This window comes from Nerophis lumbriciformis, linkage group LG01 (genome assembly GCF_033978685.3).
Source record: "Nerophis lumbriciformis linkage group LG01, RoL_Nlum_v2.1, whole genome shotgun sequence".
Lineage (NCBI taxonomy): Eukaryota > Metazoa > Chordata > Actinopteri > Syngnathiformes > Syngnathidae > Nerophis > Nerophis lumbriciformis.
This window is the reverse complement of record NC_084548.2, coordinates 36,513,280-36,536,586: the sequence shown is the minus strand read 5'-3', so window position 1 is coordinate 36,536,586 and position 23,307 is coordinate 36,513,280.

The following is a 23,307-nucleotide window of genomic DNA, read 5'->3' as shown; positions in this document are numbered from 1 at the left end:
ACTAGCACATAGGTCATGAAAAACATGTTTTTTGTTATTGTCATTGTAAGAGGGCAAAATCACTTATATCAGAAAAGTATTTTAATAAAACATTTAAATGGTTATGATGTCAGGTTTGGGACAGGTGTGACGCTGGTGTGGCCACAATGTGCACATGTGATGTTGCTCACATGTGCTCTACTGAATGCTCAGGTAGTTTGTGTGTTTGCTCACACACATGAAAAATTGGTCGATGCTATGACTCGGCCGGTGTTTGAACTCACGACCTACCGATCTCAGGGCGGACAATCTAACCACAAGGCCACTGAGCAGGTTTTAAGATTTGGTATAAAAAAAAATTGACATTGTAGAAAAAGTTGTATTGGTACCAAAACACGTTTTGGCAACAAATAAATACAAACCTTGAAAAAATACCACATTTTCGGTGGATATTTTCTGTATCGTGACATGTTTTTGATGCCAATATTCATATTTTTGTACACGTTTGTTTTTGTGGGTTTCACAGTATTTTACTTTAAGCTTTTCCTTTTTCACAATGGCTTATCTTCCTCACAGTTTTGCTTCTCTTTTTAACGGTTTCAAATGTCTGGCAGTGTTTTGACATGGAGGGCGGGTGCCAGTGGGCGGGGTTTACAACAAGTTTAACCGGAAGCAGTTTTACGAGACTTGCAAGTAAAACACCGTAGAAGAAGACAGAAGGACCGAGTGCTTCTAAATTAAGTTTAAGTTATGTGATATCTTTGTGTTAATATAGCCATACTTTGAGGATGTAGTATACAGTCGGCGGTACAGAAAATGAATATGCATTTTTAAATTATCTATTTTTGTCTAGATATAGTCATGATACTTGGCAAAACTCTGTACGGAAAAATACTTTGTTACATTTCTACCCGTAGAAAAAAGAGCTACTTTAAAATGTAAGTAGAGCTGAATTAATTCATTTAAAACATTTAACGCCGGACATGTAAAACTTGGCATGATATGAGTAACCTAAATTTGTGTTACAATACAAGACTTCGATTATCGTAATGTTGCGCGATCTCCGTGCAGCTCTTCCACTTGTTCCACCGAGAAAGAGTCTAAAATCCTGGCTGCGCAGACAACTTCATGCATGGAGCAGGCGTAGAAGCAGCGGGAGGTGAAGTTTCAGGGGAAGAGTCTACTTTGACCAGGACTACTCCCCAGATGTACAAAGAAAAAGGAAGCAAGTGCGCAAGCTTATTAAAAAGCTCGAGGAGCACAACATCAAGGCTCAGTGTCCGTACCCGGCCCAATTCAAAGTGTTTCTCTTGTGGAGGCCCACTCTACTCTGAAAGAACTGAAGGTGAGTGTCAAGATGGAGTAACAAGACGTTTTAAAGAGGAAGTTGCTGCATGACAGGTGTAACATCCAAGGCAGAGAGGAGAGGGATGGACAGACGTTGACCCCCAAGGAAATCAGAGCCACCAAACCCTACATGGACCAACACAAGGAGGTCTGAATAAAGAGGTCAGATGTCAGGTACATTAGTGGAGACCATTTTTAGTAAAGGCATTGATATGCAGGTGTAAGAATATTAAGATTTCAAGTATACTGGTCGATGGGTGGGTTGGAGAGTGTTTCTTCTATTGAAACTGGGCATTTATAGCAGCAGAAAATTGGAGATAGAGTGGACTGCTGCTAAAATAGTATGTGTACCTTTTCTGGGAGGACTAGTCTCCCTGCCCATTTTATATCGGGGTGATGTCCTCCGTCAGTTGCACTCGGGTTGTTACTTCCATTGCACCGGTCGCCCAGGGGGGTCCCCACATCTGCAGTCCCCTCCATGGTTTCTCGTTGTTCCCATTGGGTTTAGTTTTTTCTTGCCCTGATGTGGAGCCCTTTGAGACACTTGTGATTAAGGGCTATATAAGTAAATGTTTGTTGATTGATTGATTGATTGAGTGACTTCCAAGGAGGCCACCCAGTTGGAAGTTTACCTATGTTCTAGGTTGGGTTTTTTTTTTGTTTGTTTTTTGTTTCTAAGCAAGTTCACTTAAAATGGTAATTTAAAGAGGGAAAACATTTCTTACTCAGTTAAAGAGGTTGAACTGCTCAATTGGGCTCTTACAAGAAATTCACCTATATGAGTAAGAACATGCCAAATTATAAAGAGAGTGGGTGGGACAGGTATTCAGTGCATCATATGAAAATCCTAAAAAAGAGGAGTAGCTATAAATCTTTAGCTTTCACATCTGAAAAATGTATTGGATAAAAATACAATAAAGTTATTAACTTTGGAGGAGTCACTAACATTAATGTTTGTTTACGCTACTAACAAGAATGACCCAAGTTTTTTTTTAATTAAAAAAAAAAAAAATTAATAAAAGGTAGGTCAAATTTTGGGAGGAGACTTTAATTGCGTAATAAACAATTATTTGGATACATTTCCAATAGAACAAAAACCTCAGTCATCCAAAAGTAATGATTTGTATACACATTTCTCAAATGTTCACAAAAGTCACTTTAGAAATTATTTCTCCTGTATTTCCAAACAAGAGACTTAAAGAGTGGAAGATTGTCTTATTGAACCCCAAACTTTCAAACCAAGAGTCAGTGCAAATGTCAGTAAAAATAGATCAAGACAAACAAACCATTTAAACTATGGCGACTAAAAGTATCTCTTTTGAATAACCCAGAGGTTACTCAATACGTAATACAATGATAATGACGCAACCTCCCCTTCTATTTTGTGGGACACAGCAAAGGCATTCCTGAGGGGCATAATTACAGTATATCAATTTCATCCAAAATTAAGAAAACACGTGAGAAGAAGCAAATTCAGGATTAAGCAACTAGAAACAGACCACAAAAGAAACAACAATGACTCTGTTCTACCAGAGTTGAAAAAATTTAGACATGACCTGAATGAGTTATTAACATATTGTCATGTCTTTTGATCATGTTTTGTTTTAGTTATGTCCTGTTTGGTTTTTGGTCATTTAGTTCCTGCTTTTTCACTCCCTTGTTTTGTTTCCATGGTTACCCATTAGTTTCACCTGTTGCACATTTTGATTCACGCACCTGTCACTAGTCATGTCACTGTTATTTAAGCCTGTCTTTTTCTGTTGGTCGGTCTGGCGACATTATCTGCTGTTACCCTTGTCGCTCATGCGTTCATTCCATGCCATTGTTCCATGATCGTTTCCATGCTTGTTCCAAGTAAGTTTTTGTTTATTCTTGTCACGTTTAGCAGTTATTTTGTTTCATGTCCTTAGTCAACGTTAAGTGTAAGATTTCGTTTCATAGTCAAGTTTGCACCTCCGCCTTGTGCGCGCCTTTTGTTTGTTCCTTTTGTTAGTGTTTAAAATAAATCATGTATTTACCTCCAAGCCATGTCCGATCCAACTATTCTTGCATCTCGGGAAAACAAACACCCCATAGTCCACGTCCTGACACATATATGGCAGAGGGCGCTCTACACTTCACCAACCAAAATGAATATGAACAGGGAAATAAAGCAAGTAGGGTACTTGCTTTCAGCTAAGAAAATCACAGGCCAGCCGAATAATCCAAAAGACTTTCTGTTACACATCTAAAAAGTTGGTATCACATCCTAGCATTTTCTACTTTTCTTAAACATTTATACAATTCAGAATCCATCCCTAATAGAAATTAAAAGACTAAACAACCGCTCCAGGAAGTTAATCTTAATAAACTGGACAAAAGTGAGGCTGAAGTGTTAGTGAGTATAATCACAGAAGAAGAAATTAAATCTATTATAGGAAATCTTAAAAGTAACAAGTCACCTGGTGCGAACGGGTTCCCCGGGGAATTTTACGAATGCTTTTAGCGGAACTTATTCTTCTTCTATGCAGGGTATTTAATCATGCTAAGTACTAAAGAGCCACCAAAAACACGGGCAGAAGCAATCATTTATGTGATTCATAAGGACGGAGAGGATCCCACACAATGCGCCTCATATAGGCCAGTAAGTCTACTGTGTAACAATGTCAAAATATTAAGAGCCATTTTGGCTAGAAGGCTCCAAAAATCCTCAAAAAACTCATTGATCCTAATCAGACATGATTTATGCCTATCAGGTTAGAAATAAATAATATCAGCCCTACCCTAAAATAATATCTAATGCTCTGGAAGATTCCTGCCTGTCAATGCTTCCTCAGCCTTGACGCTGACAAGGCTTTTGATAGAGTGGACTGGTTACTCCTACAGCATGTTCTAGTTGAAATGGGGTTTCATAAAAGTTTTGAGTGGTTTGAGGTATGCAAGTCCCACTTCTGGAGTACGGTTTAACGGTCATATGTCACAAAGGGAGGAACGCGTCAAGAGTGTTGTAGGTCGCCAATTCCAACTACTAGTATAGAACCTTTGGCAGAATGAATCAGAAATTATCCATCAATTTTAGGTATATCTGACAAATTTAAGACCAAGAAATTATTATTATACACTGATGATGTCATATTGTATATTCTTGATCCAGTGACCTCAGTTCCTGCACTGCTAAAATGTTTGAAGGATTTCAGTGATGTGTCAGGATACAAAGTTAACGAATCAAAATCTGAAGCTATGATGATAAAGGGAAATTGGCCTTTAGAACTGTCTAAAGGTGACATTGCCAAGATTGAACATTGCTGCGGTAGTTGTGACCCCAAGTTGTGACAGAATGGTGACTTGCAGGTAGGATAAGTGTTTTAACTCTTACAACATAGGATGGGCACATTAAACAAGGCAGGAAACTCTTTCAGCCCTGACTGCAGGGCAGGCTGGCTTATACGGAAGCCTGATTGGCAACCATGAACAAGTGTGCTCAGGTTGCCAATGAGGGACAGGTGGGGGAAACAGCGCTCAGGCTGGAGAGGTGAAACCAAACAGGAAATTAACATAAATAAGAGCGCTGGACAGGACACAAATACAGAAAATAATGACAGGTTGTGACAGTCAGGTTTAACTAGTCACCTAATGGGTTTCGATATTTAGGAATCACTATTACATTACTTCAGACACCTCGCCACTGTACAAAGCAAAAAATGGAAAATTAATAGATCAAATTCAAAAAGATTTGGAAAAAATAGGAAATGTTGCTCCTCTCCTTTTTTGGGAAGACTGAGTCCATCAAAAATAATATTCTCCCGAGACTGTTATATCGCTTCATGTCCCTCCCAATTTGGATCTCAACGACAAACTTTAGGGAAATGCATAAAACTATTATATTTTAATTTTTTTGGCAACGAAAAAAAGCCCGGAGTTAAATTTACACAATTAACCAGTAGTAAAGCTTGAAGGGGGCTTGGCTTGGCTTATCAGACTTGAAACTATACTATTGGGCAGCCGAATGGAGCAGTAGAATAGATAAAGCAGAATAAAGAAACAACATGGTTGACTTTAGAACAAAGTTTATGCCCTGAATTTTCACTGCCACCTTTAACGTTTTTGCTCAAAAGAGTTATCAGTACTATTGGAAAAAAGATCAATGCGCCTCAGTCGATATCTAGAGCCACACAAATATCTGACATTATTGAATTTTTACTAGGGCAGTTGGATGCAAGCCAAGGCTCCAGGAATGGGCAAGTAAGGATATATAGTTTGTTTGAAGGGGGATTTCTAAAATGATTTAATCCAATTCAGGAGAAATTTGGTTTGATTACAGCAGACTTTTTTTGGTTTTTGCAGCAAATAACTATTTAATGTCACATAAAGAATGGCCTCTCCTTCAAAGGCAGCCCACAAATCTGGAAAGTTTTTTTCAAAAGGGTCTCAAAAGAAGGAACATGTGAAAAGACAGTGTCATAGTATTTTCAGTCAATTTCATCAAGGAGTGCTTTTGATGTGAGAGGAACGGGAACTGGTGATGAATGTTGTGATTGGCGAACAAGTCTGGCAGCAAATTTGTGAAAATGGTCATAAATTGACCAGCAGTATAATATGGAAATAATTTAGTTGGAAGGTGAATCTGAGATATTTTAAAACGCGGTTCTTAATTTTGAAATTCAACAGGAGGAAAACTAATTTGTGCTGTAGGCAGTGTGAAAAGATAGGAGACCACAACCACATCTTTTGGGACTGCCCAAAACTCAAAACATAATGGGTAGGAATTGGGGGGGGGACTCTCTAAGATTCTCCACAAATATGTTGGCCTGCACCACTTGATCTTTGTTTTTGGAGCACTCCTTGAAGAGTACATGAGTAAAGACAAATTGTATCGTTCAAGGGTCTGTGTGATGCTTGCAAAAAAAAATTCTAACTCCATCTTGTTGTAAGCCACTTCCTTCTAAAGTAGCACAATGGAAGGAGAGAATTGTTACATAGGAGAAAATAACGGCAAAATTGAATCTTACTATACTATGGAAGTATTATTGTAGCAAAATTATTTACAAACATCTATCTCAATCGGTGTGCATGTAATCCAATTTGCGTGCATGTGTATTAATTTGTGTGTCTGTATATCAATCAGAGTGCAGTGACGTGCAGTCACTATAGGCAGGTGAGGCGGGGCCTCACCTGCCATCATGGAAAGAAAAAAAATGTAAAAAGAAAACATTTTTATTAAATTGTTATATGTATCCAGTGATTATACTATAAAGTTATTTTCCATTTAACTTCACCAGTTTTAGATTATTTTTATTTAAAATCGCTGAATTTTCACATTTGCCGTTCAAATACTGAGAAGAGACGGTGCGGTGAACAGCAGCCAGTTGAGGCACGTCACTGTGTTGTGCCTCACCATGGATTGCGGATTCGGCTAACTGCTGGCCTGCTGTGCAGTGAGACCGTATTGCTATATGAATTATATTATACATTTCCATAGTTTAGTTAGCTGAGGTATATAATGTACAGTGTATTTCGTCAACAACTGTATGTGTGTAACGTATTTCTTGTGCTGAGCGATCATAAATCGGCTGCAAAAGACGCACTGGCTGAGGCTCGCAGTAATCCCACCTCCTGCACCCCCGCCATAGAATGCAACCCTGACGGGAGTGTTATATCAACTAAAGCCCACACTTAAACTTTCCACGTGCAAGATTGAATCTATTTAAAAAAGTTATTTCATAAGAAGCCAAAAAGTGCAAAAACAATAATGTTCGTGTTGGAGGAGTTGTGAATGACTGCAGGGCCACAACATTAGGTACACCTGCAGACTGCAGGTGTATCTAATTCACAACTCCTCCAACACGAACATTATTGTTTTTGCACTTTTTGGCTTCTTATTAAATAACTTTTGTAACCTATTTTTATGGGCTTTCCTCTTTGTGATGTTATGTTCCTGTTACACGCTGTTATACAGTATATGCCTTGAGCTCTTATTTTGAAGGCGCTAAGAGCGGAAGTGATGACACGTTGGAGTGGAGTGGAGGTTTTTGAAAGAAGGTAAATAAAGTGGTCCTCGTGTAAACTGGAGCCTCCGTGTTTGTTATTTTGTAGTTTCATACAGTATAGGCGACATTTATAAACCCTCGGTTACACTTTTTTAAATAGATTAAATCTTGCACGTGGAAAGTTTAAGTGAGGGCTTTAGTTGATATAACACTCCCGTCAGGGGGTGCATTCTACGGTGGGGGTGCATTAATCCAGCACAACAGCGGCGCATGGACTTCATTTATAAGTAAAGGTAAGACCATAATAACGTTTTTTTTATTAAATGTGCTTTTTTGTGTGCTACAGTTTATATGTGTAAAGTTAAAGTTAAGTTAAAGTACCAATGATTGTCACACACACACTAGGTGTAATGAAATGTGTCCTCTGCATTTGACCCATCCCCTTGATCACCCCCTGGGAGGTGAGGGGAGCAGTGGGCAGCAGCGGCGCCGCGCCCGGGAATAATTTTTGGTGATTTAACCCCCAATTCCAACCCTTGATGCTGAGTGCCAAGCAGGGAAGAATGCTGGTATGAGCTTTTAAACATAACCCGTTAACTGCTGCCAATCAAATGGTGAATAAGATACTCTTTAGGGTTCATATGTTTGTAAATCTGACTGTGATGAAGTCAGTGCCTCACCAGCCATCAACCTCACCGCACGTCACTGTCAGAGTGTGTGTATTCGAATCCGTGTACATGTCTTTTAGATCCGCGTACGTGTGTTTTAAGTTGTCTATCTGTCCCTAATCAGAAAGAACCCTCGATAGGCTGTGTACTTACATGTGACTTTTGCGACACTTCTGCCGTGTAAGATTTGAGCGAGCGCATCCAGATTTGTGAGCGCATAATACAACTTGTGCGCACGCATTCAGAAGTGCATGCGTGTAATACAATCTGCGCTTGCGTATCTGAGGTGTGCCGACATTTAACCAACCACGGAAGACACCACGCAATTTAAACCAATCAGTTGTTTCTGATTGGTTTAAATTGCGTGCCGACATTTAACCAACCACGGAAGACACCACGCAATTTAAACTAATCAGTTGTTTCTGATTGGTTTAAATTGCGTAGTGTCTTCCGTGGTTGGTTAAATGTCGGCACAGTGGATTGATGGCTTGGTCTGTGATTGGTTATTTTGATCAATCAATCAGAGTTCTTCGAACAACGGCAAGTCGAACATCACTCAATTTGTGGAGGAAGTTCCTGCAGGCATGAGCACCCCAGGTTTTACCAGGAAACCCATAGCTCTGACCCATCCAAGAAAGAAAGCTGGGCATTTTCAAAGCAGTCATTACTGGAATACCCGAACCGACGGTGACCTGGGTGAGGAACAATAGGGAACTGGATGAGGATAATTATAAAATGGTCCATGACACCAGTTCTAGGGAGTACCAACTACAGATCCCGGATGTTTCAGTGGATCATGCTGACATCTATAAGTGTTTCGCTACCAACGAGTATGGAAAAGCCGTTGTCACTGCTGCTCTTAATGTCATTGAGGTTGGGTATAAAAAGAGCCGAGCTCTGCAGCAATCAAGAACAGCTATACAGGAAACAGCTAACAACACTCCAGCACTGACTGGAGGGCGAGGCAGGTATGAATAGTAGCCGGCTGATTAACACCAGATGTGGCCAGGCTGCCAATCAGCCGCAGGTGAGGGGAAACAGCACTCAGGGAGACAAACAGGAAACTGAACCAAAATAAGAGCACTGACAGGAAATAAAACACAAACACAGAGGAAAAACTAAAACATAACCAACCTGTCAGTGACAAGCCTGACAGTCTGTCTCCATGTGTTACACCTCGACAAACAACACTTCTTCATTCTCCGCAGACACGGTGTGTTCACATACCAGAATCAGAATCAGAATCAGAATAGTTTTTATTGCCATTGTTTGAGAACGGGTTCACAAACTAGGAATTTTACTTTTGGTGTAATCGTGCAACATAAAACACAGAATAGAATAACATGAGCTGTAACTGAGCGATCAGATCTTGTTATTGTTCATGTGCCTGATGGCCGAGGGGAAAAAACTGCCCGGGTGGCGGGAGGTGTGGGTCTGGATGGACCTCGGTCTCCTTACTGAGGGCAGAGGGGAGAATAGTTTGTGTCCAGGGTGAGACGAGTCAGCTGTCATCCGACCCACACGCCTCCTGGTCCTGGAGGAGACCATAGGAAAAATGAACATCATAATACACTAACATACACATTAACGCCAGCAGGTAGTTACAGTATAAATGGATAAAAATTGTTTATTATTTGTGCACTATTGACTAATGATGCACTGAAAATTTGGCCACTAAATAAAGATGTACTTTGATCACCAGAACAGCGCTGCCGAAACCAAATGTTGTGATGACGTAATCCATCCGCACAGGGTTGTCTCGATCGGAGACAGCATTGCCACGATGTGGACTTACTTTGATGCATCCGAGATATACTGGCAGACAGCGATCTTCAAAATTTAAGATGACACTGGCAGCTTTTATGGAGAGAAAGGCTTCCAGCAGTGCGAAGCCAAGTGTGGTCAGGCTCTCTACAGCTCGCTTTTCAATGCTAAAATGGAGCGAGTAAAGTAAGTAGCGAGTAAGTAAAGAGTCTAAACAAGAGTACAATCAACAAGAGTACAGTCAACAATAACATAGATGCTAGATTTTTTTTTTTTTTTTTTAATAAAGAAAGAGTGACTAATAGGATTGTGGGTCTTTGTCCTAGTATTTGGTCAAGCTAAAAGGTCAGATAAGGTAAGAAGGCACAAGACCATTAAGACATTTGAAAACTAATAAAATAACTTTAAAATTGACCCTGAAGCGGACGAGGAGCCAATGCAGCAATTTTAAAACTGGTGTATTGTGCTCCCGCCCTCTGGTCCTCGTCAGCACGAGTGCAGCTGAGTTTTGTGATAATTGTAGACTTCTAAAATTCATTTTAGAAAGACTAGAGAGCAGGACATTACAATAGTCTAAAACAGTGGTCCCCAACCACCGGTACCGGTCCGTGGATCGATTGGTACCGGGCCGCACAAGAAATTTAAAAAAAACATTTATATATATATATATTTTTTTTTTTTTTTTAATTAAATCAACATAAAAAACACCAGATACACTTACAATTAGTGTACCAACCCAAAAAACCTCCCTCCCTAATTTATACTCATTCACACTCATTCGCACAAAAGGGTTGTTTCTTTCTTTCTGTTATTAATATTCTGGTTCCTACATTATATATCAATATAGATCAATACAGTCTGCAAGGGATACAGTCCGTAAGCACACAGGATTGTATTTTTTTATACAAAAAAAAAAACAAGTTGATATGTCTCACCGCACAAATTATAAAACTCTTTTCAAAAATGCTAATTTCTACCACTCCAGAATTTTAAAAAAACCCTCCAATCTCAGCAAAGTGAGCCAAACCAAGACCATCAGTGACTCCTACTGCATTACTACTGTTGGATGTTGCTATTAGCTCAAAGAATGAAATGTTCTTTAGTTAAAAAAAAAAGTGCTGCTATTGCATAGTAGCATATCTCTTCAAGTCATTGTCATTGTCCCGTCTTACTTTTATATTTTTCCACAACTTGCCCCCCTATTTTTCGATGGCATGTAAGCGTTCATTCTAAAATGCACTTACACAATAGGGCTGCAAAATGGTCAAACCACAAAATCGGTTAATCTCGGTATTTAAGTGCTTCAACTATTTGTGTTATTTCAACCCATGTGCCCCATGCACCTAGTTAAGTGAAGGGGCATTGGGCAGCAGAACAAACTTAAATCCCAGTGAAGATGTTGCCTTGATGAACGAGCCCATCGATCCTTGACGGATTCTTACTCAGATATGTCTTATTTTATTAGTAGCTTCGGCCTTCTGCCGCCCCATGTCACCCTGATCAATACCAGTACGGAGAGAGACCATATTTTTCTCACTTTTAGTACCTTAACACTGTTTAACTGAGTCACCTGATAAACGACAGGCCCTCCCCAAACACTGATTTCCTATTGATTTCTCCCTCATTCAGCAATCCCTCCTTTTGTCACTCTTCCATTGTTTTTATCTCCAGTAACCTACTCTTACCTCCATCAGTAGCTCACTCTGCACCCCCATGCAGCCACCCTGGGTGAAAGATAGACCTGCACACCACATTTAACTAGTTCACTCACAGATACACACCAACACTATCTTGAGTGGGCCAATGTCCCAGTGAACGTAGTTATCAGAGCCCTATTTGAGTATCAAAGTACAGTAGCGTATCAAAACTAGGCTGTGTCCCTACATCTTTTTTATATATATATATATATATATATATATATATATATATATATACACACATATATATATATACAGTATATACACTTATACATATATATGTATATATATATATATATATATATATATATATATATATATATATCTATATCCATCCATCCATTTTCTACCGCTTATTATATATATATATATATATATATATATATATATATATATATATATATATATATGTCTTAATAAGGTTATCCAAAAAATAGTGCTCGATACCGTAGTAGAGCGCAATATATGTATGTGTGGGAAAGAAAATCACAAGACTATTTCATCTCTACAGGCCTGTTTCATGAGGGGGTTCCCTCAATCATCAGGAGATTTTAATGGGAGCATTCACATACCATGGTTGATATAGGGCACAGAGAGGGTGGGTACAGGCTGGCGTAGGGGCGTGGTGATTGGCTCATGTGTTACCTAGGAGGTGTTTCCGTCTGTGGCGGCATGCTGATACAATTTCGCTGCGCTTGTTGAGGGATGACAGGTCTGGACGGTATATAATATACAGTTTCTCTTTCAAGCATAGGTTGCATCTTTTATTACCACTATTGTAAGGTGTGCTGGATGCAAGAATTTGCCATGTTATTGAATATTCAACATTATTGTCTTTGAGGTCCCAAATGTGTTTGCTGAGTTCTGTGGTATTCCGCAGGTTTTGGTTCCTGAAAGAAGCCTTGTGATTGTTCCATCTGGTTTTAAACTCTCCCTCGGTTAATCCTACATATGTGTCAGATGTGTTAATGTCCTTGCGTGTTAACCCAACATGCCGACTAATAAACCCAACTAAATCTGAAATAGGAAAAATCAGCAAAATAATCCTGGACAGAGTCAACGCAAAAATCAAGGACAAAACACCACTCAACCAATGGAGAAATACAGCAGCAGTAATCAAATGGTTCAACAACATCCAAGACAAACAACAGCACAACTTTATCTCCTTCGATATCGAAGAATTTTACCCTTCCATCACGCAAGACCTACTGACTCAAGCACTAGACTTCGCCTCAGACTACGACTCAATCACAGGCAACGAAAGAAACATCATCATCCACGCAAAAAACTCCATTCTCATCCACAACAGTACACCATGGCAAAAAAAGAACAATGCAACATTTGACGTCACTATGGGAAGTTTTGACGGAGCAGAAACGTGTGAACTCGTTGGGAGTTTCCTCCTCTCCCAGCTCGCTAGCCTCAACCTGAGCCTTGGTATTTACCGTGATGACGGACTGGCAGTGTGTCGCGCCTCGCCAAGGAACAGCGAGAATACCAAGAAGCGCATATGCCAAATTTTCAAAGAGAACGGCCTACGGATCACGATTGAAGCCAACAAGCAAACCGTCAACTTCCTCGACGTCACTTTCAACCTGAGAAATAACAGCTACCAACCATTCACGAAATCCAACACAACACTCCAATACGTGCACCATGACAGCAACCACCCACCCACCACCACGAAAAGAATACCTACCGGAATTAATAAAAGGCTATCGATGCTGTCATCTAGCAAAGCTGAATTTGACCAAGCAACCCCCCCGTACCAAAAAGCCCTTGATGAAAGCGGATACAATTTCACCCTCACCTATGAACCCACACCAGGAAACCAACCAAAAAAGAACAGAAAACGAAACAACATCATCTGGTACAACCCCCCGTACAGCAAAAACGTCTCAACTAACATTGGCCACAAATTCCTCACTCTGATTGACAAACACTTTCCCAAAAGCAACACCCTAAGAAAAGTATTCAACAAGAACAACATTAAATTGAGCTACAGCTGCATGAACAATATACGACAAATCATCTCAAACCACAACAAAACAATTGCAAATGAGCCGTCGGCCCCCAGACAGAGCGACCCCGAAACCAACAAAGACTGCAACTGCCGCAAGAAACCTGATTGCCCTCTCAACGGGGGGTGCTTACAAACATCAGTTGTCTACCAATCTAAGGTAACACGCAAGGACATTAACACATCCGACACATATGCAGGATTAACCGAGGGAGAGTTTAAAACCAGATGGAACAATCACAAGGCTTCTTTCAGGAACCAAAACCTGCGGAATACCACAGAACTCAGCAAACACATTTGGGACCTCAAAGACAATAATGTTGAATATTCAATAACATGGCAAATTCTTGCATCCAGCACATCTTACAATAGTGGTAATAAAAGATGCAACCTATGCTTGAAAGAGAAACTGTATATTATATACCGTCCAGACCTGTCATCCCTCAACAAGCGCAGCGAAATTGTATCAGCATGCCGCCACAGACGGAAACACCTCCTAGGTAACACATGAGCCAATCACCACGCCCCTACGCCAGCCTGTACCCACCCACTCTGTGCCCTATATAAACCATGGTATGTGAATGCTCCCATTAAAATTTCCTGATGATTGAGGGAACCCCCTCATGAAACAGGCCTGTAGAGATGAAATAGTCTTGTGATTTTTTTCCCCACACATACATATTTATATATATATATGTATATATATATATATGTGTGTGTGTGTGTATATATATATATATATATATATATATATATATATATATATATATATATATATATATCCATCCATCCATTTTCTACCGCTTATTCCCTTTGGGGTCGCGGGGGCGCTGGAGCCTATCTCAGCTACAATCGGGCGGAAGGCGGGGTACACCCTGGACAAGTCGCCAGCTCATCGCAGGGCCAACACAGATAGACAGACAACATTCACACTCACATCCACACACTAGGGCCAATTTAGTGTTGCCAATCAACTTATCCCCAGGTGCATGTCTTTGGAAGTGGGAGGAAGCCGGAGTACCCGGAGGGAACCCACGCAGTCACGGGGAGAACATGCAAACTCCACACAGAAAGATCCCGAGCCCGGGATTGAACCCAAGACTACTCAGGACCTTCGTATTGTGAGGCAGATGCACTAACCCCTCTTCCACCGTGATATATATATATATATATATATATATATATATATATATGTATATATGTATATATATATATATATATATATATATATATATATATATATAGTCGCGATCAAAAGTTTGCATACACTTGTAAAGAACATAATGTCATGGCTGTCTTGAGTTTCCAATAATTTCTACAACTCTTATTTTTTGTGATAGAGTGATTGGAGCACATACTTGTTGGTCACAAAAAACATTCATGAAGTTTGGTTCTTTTATGAATTTATTATGGGTCTACTGGAAATGTGACCAAATCTGCTGGGTCAAAAGTATACATACAGCAATGTTAATATTTGCTTACCGTATTTTCCGCACTATAAGGCGCACCGGATTATTAGCCGCACCTTCTATGAATTACATATTTCATAATTTTGTCCACCAATAAGCCGCCCCGGACTAAAAGCCGCGCCTACGCTGCGCTAAAGTGAATGTCAAAAAAACGCTGCGCTAAAGTGAATGTCAAAAAAACAGTCAGATAGTTCAGTCAAACTTTAATAATATATTGAAAACCAGCGTTCTAACAACTCTGTCCCAAAATGTACGCAAATGTGCAATCACAAACATAGTAAAATTCAAAATGGTGTAGAACAATAGCAACATAATGTTGCTTTAACGTTAATGTCACAACACACAAAATAAACATAGCGCTCACCTTCTGAAGTTATTCTTCATTCGTAAATCCTTCGAATTCTTCGTCTTCGGTGTCCGAATTGAAAAGTTGGGCGAATACGGGATCCAAAATGGCCGGTTCCGTCTCGTAGAAGTCATCGGGAGTCAGTGTCGCTGTTGTTCTGTGAATCCTGCCTTCCGGAAAGCTCGGACCACAGTTGTGACCGAAATATCTGCCCAAGCATTTACGATCCACTGGCAAATGTTGGCGTATGTCGTCCGAGGCTGTCTGCCCGTCTTAGTGAAGGTGTGTTCGCCTTCGGAGCTGTGTGAAAAAAGCCACCCGGTCTCTTCGCGTAAACTTCCCTTAACCACTCGCTCATCTTTTCTTCATCCATCCATCCCTTCGAGTTAGCTTTTATGATGACGCCGGCTGGAAAGGTCTCTTTTGGCAAGGTCTTCCTTTTGAATATCACCATGAGTGGAAGTTAGCATGGCAAGCTAGAACCACAGTGAAGGATGACTTCATTCCCTGTGGTGCGAATATTCACCGTACGTGCTCCCGTTCCACAGTGCGGTTCACAGGAATATCAGTTGCTGTGAAATACGGTAGTAATCCGTGTGCGGATGGAGAGATTGCGTCTTTTTATGAACCGGATCGCTTATTAGGAGCCATTTTGTGGTCTTTACAGATGTAAACAGGAAATGAAACGTACGGTGATATCCGCGCGTTTTTTCTTCTTCTTCCGGGGGCGGGTGAAGCGCTTCCTTTTCTATGGGGGCGGGTGAAGCGCTTCCTGTTCTATGGGGGCGGGTGCTTTCCTTGGCGGTTGCTTGCGTAGAAGAAGAAGCGCTTCCTGTTCTACCGGGAAAAAAGATGGCGGCTGTTTACCGAAGTTGCGAGACCGAAACTTTATGAAAATGAATCGTAATAAAGCGCACCGGGTTATTAGGCGCACTGTCAGTTTTTGAGAAAAATTGTGGTTTTTAGGTGCGCCTTATAGTGCGGAAAATACGGTACATGTCTCTTGGCAAGTTTCACTGCAATAAGGCGTTTTTGGTAGCCATCCACAAGCTCCTGGCAAGCTTCTGGTTGAATGTTTGACCACTCCTCCTGACAAAATTGGTACAGTTCTGTTAAATTTGTTGGTTTTCTGACATGGACTTGTTTCTTCAGCATTGTCCACACGTTTAAGTCAGGACTTTGGGAGGGCCATTCTAAAATCTTAATTCTAGCCTGATTTAGCCATTCCTTTACCACTTTTGACGTGTGTTTGGGGTCATTGTCCTGCTGGAACACCCAACTGCGCCCAACATCCAAAAAAGGTTTTTTTGTGCGTGTCTGCGTGCGAGTGTGTGTCTGTATTTTGGCACGCGTGGATCATTATGTCAGTGTATTAGCGAGTCTCCCCAAAAATCGGGCTTAGTCGCAGGTTGTACTGTATTTTTACATGTTTATCATGTTTGGCAAACTTCCCCTCTTCAATTTGGTATTAAATGTATATGCAAATTAACAGGCAGACTAAAATTATTGTTATTGCTGTTTCCATGTGAAGAATGTTTAAACGTGATCAGCACACACACACTCTCACAGTTGTGCACAATTTGGAATAAATAATAGGAAATAAGTATTTTTTTCCCTAAAATTTTAACTACAAGTCACTGTAACTTAATTTGTAATTACTGGAATATTAAATTACAACCCTATTAAAATAATGATATATATATATATATATATATATATATATATATATACAGTACAGGCCAAACGTTTGGACACACCACCTTCTCATTCAATGCGTTTTTTTATATTCATGACTATTTACATTGTAGATTGTCACTGAAGGCATCAAAACTATGAATTAACACATGTGGAGTTGTGTACTTAAGAAAAAAAGGTGAAATAACTGAAAACATGTTTTATATTCTAGTCTCTTCAAAATAGCCACCCTTTGTTCTGATTACTGTTTTGCACACTCTTGGCATTCTCTCGATGAGCTTCAAGAGGTAGTCACCTGAAATGGTTTTCAGTTCAGAGGTGTCATAGTTTTGATGACTTCAGTGACAATCTACAATGTAAATAGTCATGAAAATAAAGAAAACGCATTAAAATGAAAAGGTGTGTCAAAACTTTTGGCCTGTACTGCATATTAAAAAAAAAATATATATATATATATATATATATATACAGTTTATATATATATATATATATATATATATATATATATATATATACCCGGCCCCAGCCATATTCTTTTAACCCAATGTGGCCCCTGAGTCAAAAAGTTTGCGGACTAAATGAGGCTTTATTGGTGTGCTCCATCATATCATGCTTGGGCCTACTTCACCGCGATATTTGGAAAATGTGATTACTCTGATCTCCACACACATTCTTCCCCTCTTTTGGCACGATTGGAAAAGGTGGGCCAGGCCTTGGCACAAATTCTCATGCACATGCAATTTTACACAATGTAACCGAGTATAGGATTGACTGTGAAGTACACCATTAAGAGTTTTTAATCACTGAGCTCAGTCTAGGACTGTTTGGTGCCTTGCTCAAGGGCACCTTGGCAGTAGTCCGGAGGCAGACCAGCAATATAAAAAAATGTTACTTCAAATAAATGCTTGAAAAAAATCAGTCCCAAAAAGAAAGTTGAAACTTGCACCAAGCTGCATTCTCTTTATCACTCTCTCTCTTCTCAGCGTACATTATTTATGCAAAATTAAACCTCCTCCTATTCCTGCTTTGTCTGGCTTATCCACTCAGTTACCTCTTTATTGATCTTTCATCTAAAGCACTTGTGTAAATCCAGTCTCTTCCTCCCGGCCATTAATGCCATTAAATATGCGTCCCTTATCACCAGACACTTGGCAGATGTCGGGATCAGCTGTGGCCGAGGTTGCGATACGGACTTGGCTGTTCCAATTTGCCTGTTAACCATCGCCTTATCGTCTTGGAACTTCTGTTGAAATTGTTTATCCTGTGAAAACATTATCATTAAGGCCATGTCTACACGAACATGGAGAGTTTCAAAAACACATATTTGGTGTTAAAACAATCTCCATCCACACAAGTGTAGTTTCAAAACGGTCTATGTTTACACACAAACGCATACACCTGCTGTCATGCACATTTTGTCCAATCAGAAGCCTGAAAAAAGCCGCAATATCTGACTTGGTGGAATTACACCTCCTATTATGTTTATTTTGATCAACTTTAGATGTACAATGACATGTACATTATCTTTAAAACCAGCCTGCACGTACACAGAATCCTGGGAACATTATTAAAGAGCGAATGCACACCTGTGCTGCTGAAACCCAGCACTCATATAATTATAACGTGTTCAGCAACATGGTGATATATTACATGTGCAGGGAAGTGTACATTATTTCTAAAATCAGCCACTCTAACGAGCCAAGGAAACCCTTTTGCATGTTTAAGTGCCACCAGACCTTCGTAACGTGGACTCAATATCCCTCTTCAAATCAAGACTCAAAACACACCTATTCCTGACTGCTTATTCATTGTAATCATCTTTTCTTCTCTATCTTTGTTGTTGTTATTATTGTTGTTTTTATCCAATTAGATTTTATTGTTTTGATTTTGTACGGTGTCCTTGAGTGCCCAGAAAGGCGCCTTATAAATAAAATGTATTATTATTATTATTATTATATAAAGCACACGGACGTGCGTGTGCCGCTGCAAAACTCTCGTGGAATTATAAAGCATTTTATCATCGATATAGTGATATGGTGCGTGTGTAATGAAGTGTATATTGTCTTTAACGTAAACACTACAAGGAGGACGCCCTATTGTTTTTATTTAGTTGCTTGACTCCATCTATAAAAATGGAAGCAAGACACGTAAGTTAACTTCGTGATTTGATGTTAAACAAAGACTAAAAACATAGGATAATGTTGCAGCTTTCTTAAGACAAAAAAACAAAAAGTCTTGCTTGTCAAAGTTGTCCCATCAGGTGGAGGTTCCACAGCGATCGTATCCAAAACAGCTGACTGTCATTAGCACCCATTAGCGTCACAAAACCCATTTTGATGTGTCTTTTTTATTAATGTTGAGTGAAAAGAGCAGCATGTTTACGTTCACATACACAGTTAAAACAGTTGACACTTTTAAATACCTGGGCATAACCTTGGACAATAAACTCACCTTTCATCAGCACACCACGGACATTCAAAAAAGAAGTCAACAAAGACTGTCAGCCATCCGTAAACTTAAAGGACTATACGTTGCACCTCACCTCCTGTTATTACTGTACCAAAGCATCGTTCAACCCATCTTTCTGTACTGTTCCACATGTTTTTTCAGTATGCTTTCTGTAACCAACCGGACCAAAGTCACACGCATTACAAGCTAAAATCATCGGCCTACCCACACCCAACATTTCAGATCTAAACCACAGGTCAATCATTCGACTGGCAAACACAATTGTCCAGGATAGATAGATAGATAGATAGATAGATAGATAGATAGTACTTTATTGATTCTTTTAGGAGAAGGAATCAATAAATGATTAAATTATTTATAAAAAATTATCAATATGACTCACCCACTACACCAATACATCATCCCACTACCAACAGGGCGCAGATACAGAACTATCAAATTCCGGAGGGCCCGCCTCAGGAAAAGCCTTATCCCTGCAGCTATAGCCGCCCTAAGCAGCAGGCCCGGCCGACCTGTCTGACAAGCCTGTATATGTGTTGGTCATGTATGATGTCTTTTTGTTATTTTTGTTCGTGATGTGTAATGTCTATTTTTTAAATGTACGGCAGTGAAAATGAATTTAAATCTGAATACGCTAAGCGTAGAGTTTTGAATCTCTACACTTTGGCCAGCGTTTGCAAAAGTCTGCGTTTTAAAAGACAAAAGTACCGTATTTTTCGGAGTATAAGTCGCACCATAGTATAAGTCGCACCTGCCGAAAATGCATAATAAAAAAGGAAACATATATAAGTCGCACTGGAGCCCGGCCAAACTATGAAAAAAACTGCGACTTATAGTCCGAAAAATACGGTATGCGTCTGCGTGTGGACAAGAGGCCTAAACGCAGAGATAAATATGCGTTTATTAAGTATCCGTGTTCGTGTGGATAATTGAAAAACTTATTCGGGTGTTACCATTTAGTGGTCAATTGTACGGAATATGTACTTCACTGTGCAATCTACTAATAAAAGTTTCAATCAATCAATCAAAAGACATGGCCTGAGTGATCTTTGCTTACATTGTCAAATGAAAACGAGAAACGCTCCGCTTACAGAAATCTATTATCTTGTTATTGATGGGCGAACTAATAGTAAAAAAAAAAGAAACTCAACACTGTGAGAACATGTTAAGAAATTGGCTAACAGGAGGTGGCATTTTTTTAAGTCCCTCACCCCTTGACAATGGGTTAAGTGATAAACTGACATTCAGAGTCCACACTAACAAGTAACACTGGCTGGAGCGCCTACTGAGAAACTGACCGTGAAGTGATAACAAGCGAGTGGGCAAGATCAGATATTTTCTATTAACAGCAGGGGTGTGAAGTGCTCAGGGTTGTGGGCACGGTTCTCACAGCGCAGACACGGAGGGCTTTGAGCACCAGCTAGCGGTAGTGGAGCATAACTGCCAAGACGCTCGGCAGCAAACACATTAATCATGACCAGGGGAGTGTAAAATTCAATCGGGTCCTTCCATCCATTTCACACCAAGCAGACTGAAGGCCGGCCTTGTAGTGCCTGAGAAAGGAAGGAGGAAAAAAGGGGAGGAAAAAAGAAAGAGGAACTCCCTACACTTCATCAGAATCTCTACTTCATAACAAATGGAGTGTCTCTCCGGCAGAGGAGTGCCATCAGAAACGCGCGTTCTCTCTATCCATTTAATTCCGGCGATGGAGGAAGGGTCAGGGAGGGAGCAGTGGGTACGTGTTCTGCTCTCAGCTCGCCGCTTCCCCAGTCACACAGTAAACCACCTTTTAGGAATTGTTTCTCAATAAGAAATGATCAGTCCATTTATCTGCACCAGGCGGGCCTGTCTCCTCACACAGACCTCCAATATTTTTCGTTTGACCTAATCAGGGCTATAAACTAGACCGAGACACTTCCAATTTGTCACCCGGAGAGGCCTGTACAAGTCCCATGGCGCAGATTGCATCCCCCAAATACAAAACCTACCTCAAAGCTTTGATATTTGTTTTAATATGCGTTCACCTTTGGGGAATTGCTGGTTTTTTTTCCAACACGTCTGCCATGGATACTGTACGGATAACAGCGATGTTATATTACAAAACTGAGCATTAACATCAACTGTCCATGCTGTTTATAATATATGAATTCCATTTTCAGCAGAAAAAATGCCATCCATCGATTTTAAAGTTAAAAAAGTATCAATGATTGTCACACACAGACTAGGTGTGGTGAGATTATCCTGTGCATTTGACTCATCACCCTCAAATCCCTGGGAGGTGAGGGGAGCAGTGAGCAGCAGCAGTGGCTGCGCCCGGGAATCATTTTGGTGATTTAACCCCCAATTCCAACCCTTGATGCTGAGTGCCAAGCAGGGAGGTAATGGGTCCCATTTTTATAGTCTTTGGCATGACTCGGCTGGGGTTTGAACTCACGACCTACGATCTCAGGGCGGACACTCTGACCACTAGGCCACTGAGCAGATTTTCTACTGTTTGTCCCTTGTAATGGAAAATAACCATACTTTTCTACAATTAGAATACAAAGAACATTAAAGAAAGCCATGTTGTGTTTCAATGGCATCCTTAGTTTCACCGTTTATGCAGCATACGCAATAACTGGGAAATAAAAAATATCTTAGGTACGAACTCAAAGTGAAAGTAAACAAAAACACAACAGATGTCATCAAAATGCATATTTTTTTATGATGTGATGCTGAATACAGTCTGATATAATATCAGACTATATAATATACTATATAAATAATCTTGTTTCATGTTCAAAATCAATACAATGTCTTGTACCACATAGGACAAACTCATCCGAACACTTTAGAGAACAGAAAATTAAATACTTCGTAACAACACGTTGATGAAAGATGGAATGTCAAAATGTAGCTGAGAGCAGGTGTTCTTAACCTTGTTGGCCCCGTTTACACTGCACACCAAATCAGATTTTTTTTTTCCTCAAGTGACACAGATTTTATTATTTTTTGCCAGCTCCAAAGTGCTTTAAATCTGATCTTTTGGCATCACATTCAGGCCACATCAGGAGGTAGTCCTGAATCCGATTGGAATATGATCTTTTCAAATGTGACTTCAGTCTAAACGCTATGTGACCTGAATCTGTTTTTTCGTCAGCTTTGGGCAAGCTACGCCACGCATGTGCTCCAGAAAGAAGCAGTCGCCAGCGGAAATAGATATTTCATCACAACACCTAGTTTCGGTTTTTATTTAAGACGACCAAATTTTCGGTGCGTCGCTTGTCAGTAATGCTCAAATAATAGGCTATATGTAATATAATAATATATATTTTGATTCTGAAAAAAAACACTGTGGCGCATTTATTTACATGCGAGTTAAAAGATAAAACTCCCGTACATTCATGCTGATGTCCGTGTCTCCTCTACTCAACAGCCACAAAAAGATTACAACCCTCCCAAATATATTACACTAAATACATCCATTTATTACTTTCATTTACTTTTACGTAAAAAAACAAATTTGTTGCAACTTTCATTTTATTTTGTAGTGATTTCCTGCAACATGTTTCAAAAAGGCTTGCACAAGTGGCAAAAAAGACTGAGAACATTGAGGAATGCTCATCAAACACTTAATTGGAACATCCCACAGGTGAACAGACTAATTGGGAACAGGTGGGTGCCATGATTGGGTATAAAAGTAGCTTCCATAAAATGCTCAGTCATTCACAAACAAGGATGGGGCGAGGGTCACCACTTTAGGAACAAATGCGTGAACAAATTGTCCAACAATTTAAGATTAACATTTCTCAACGAGCTATTGCAAGGAATTTCGGGATTTCACCATCTACGGTCCGCATTATCATCAAAAGGTTCCGAGAATCTGGAGAAATCACTGCACGTAAGCG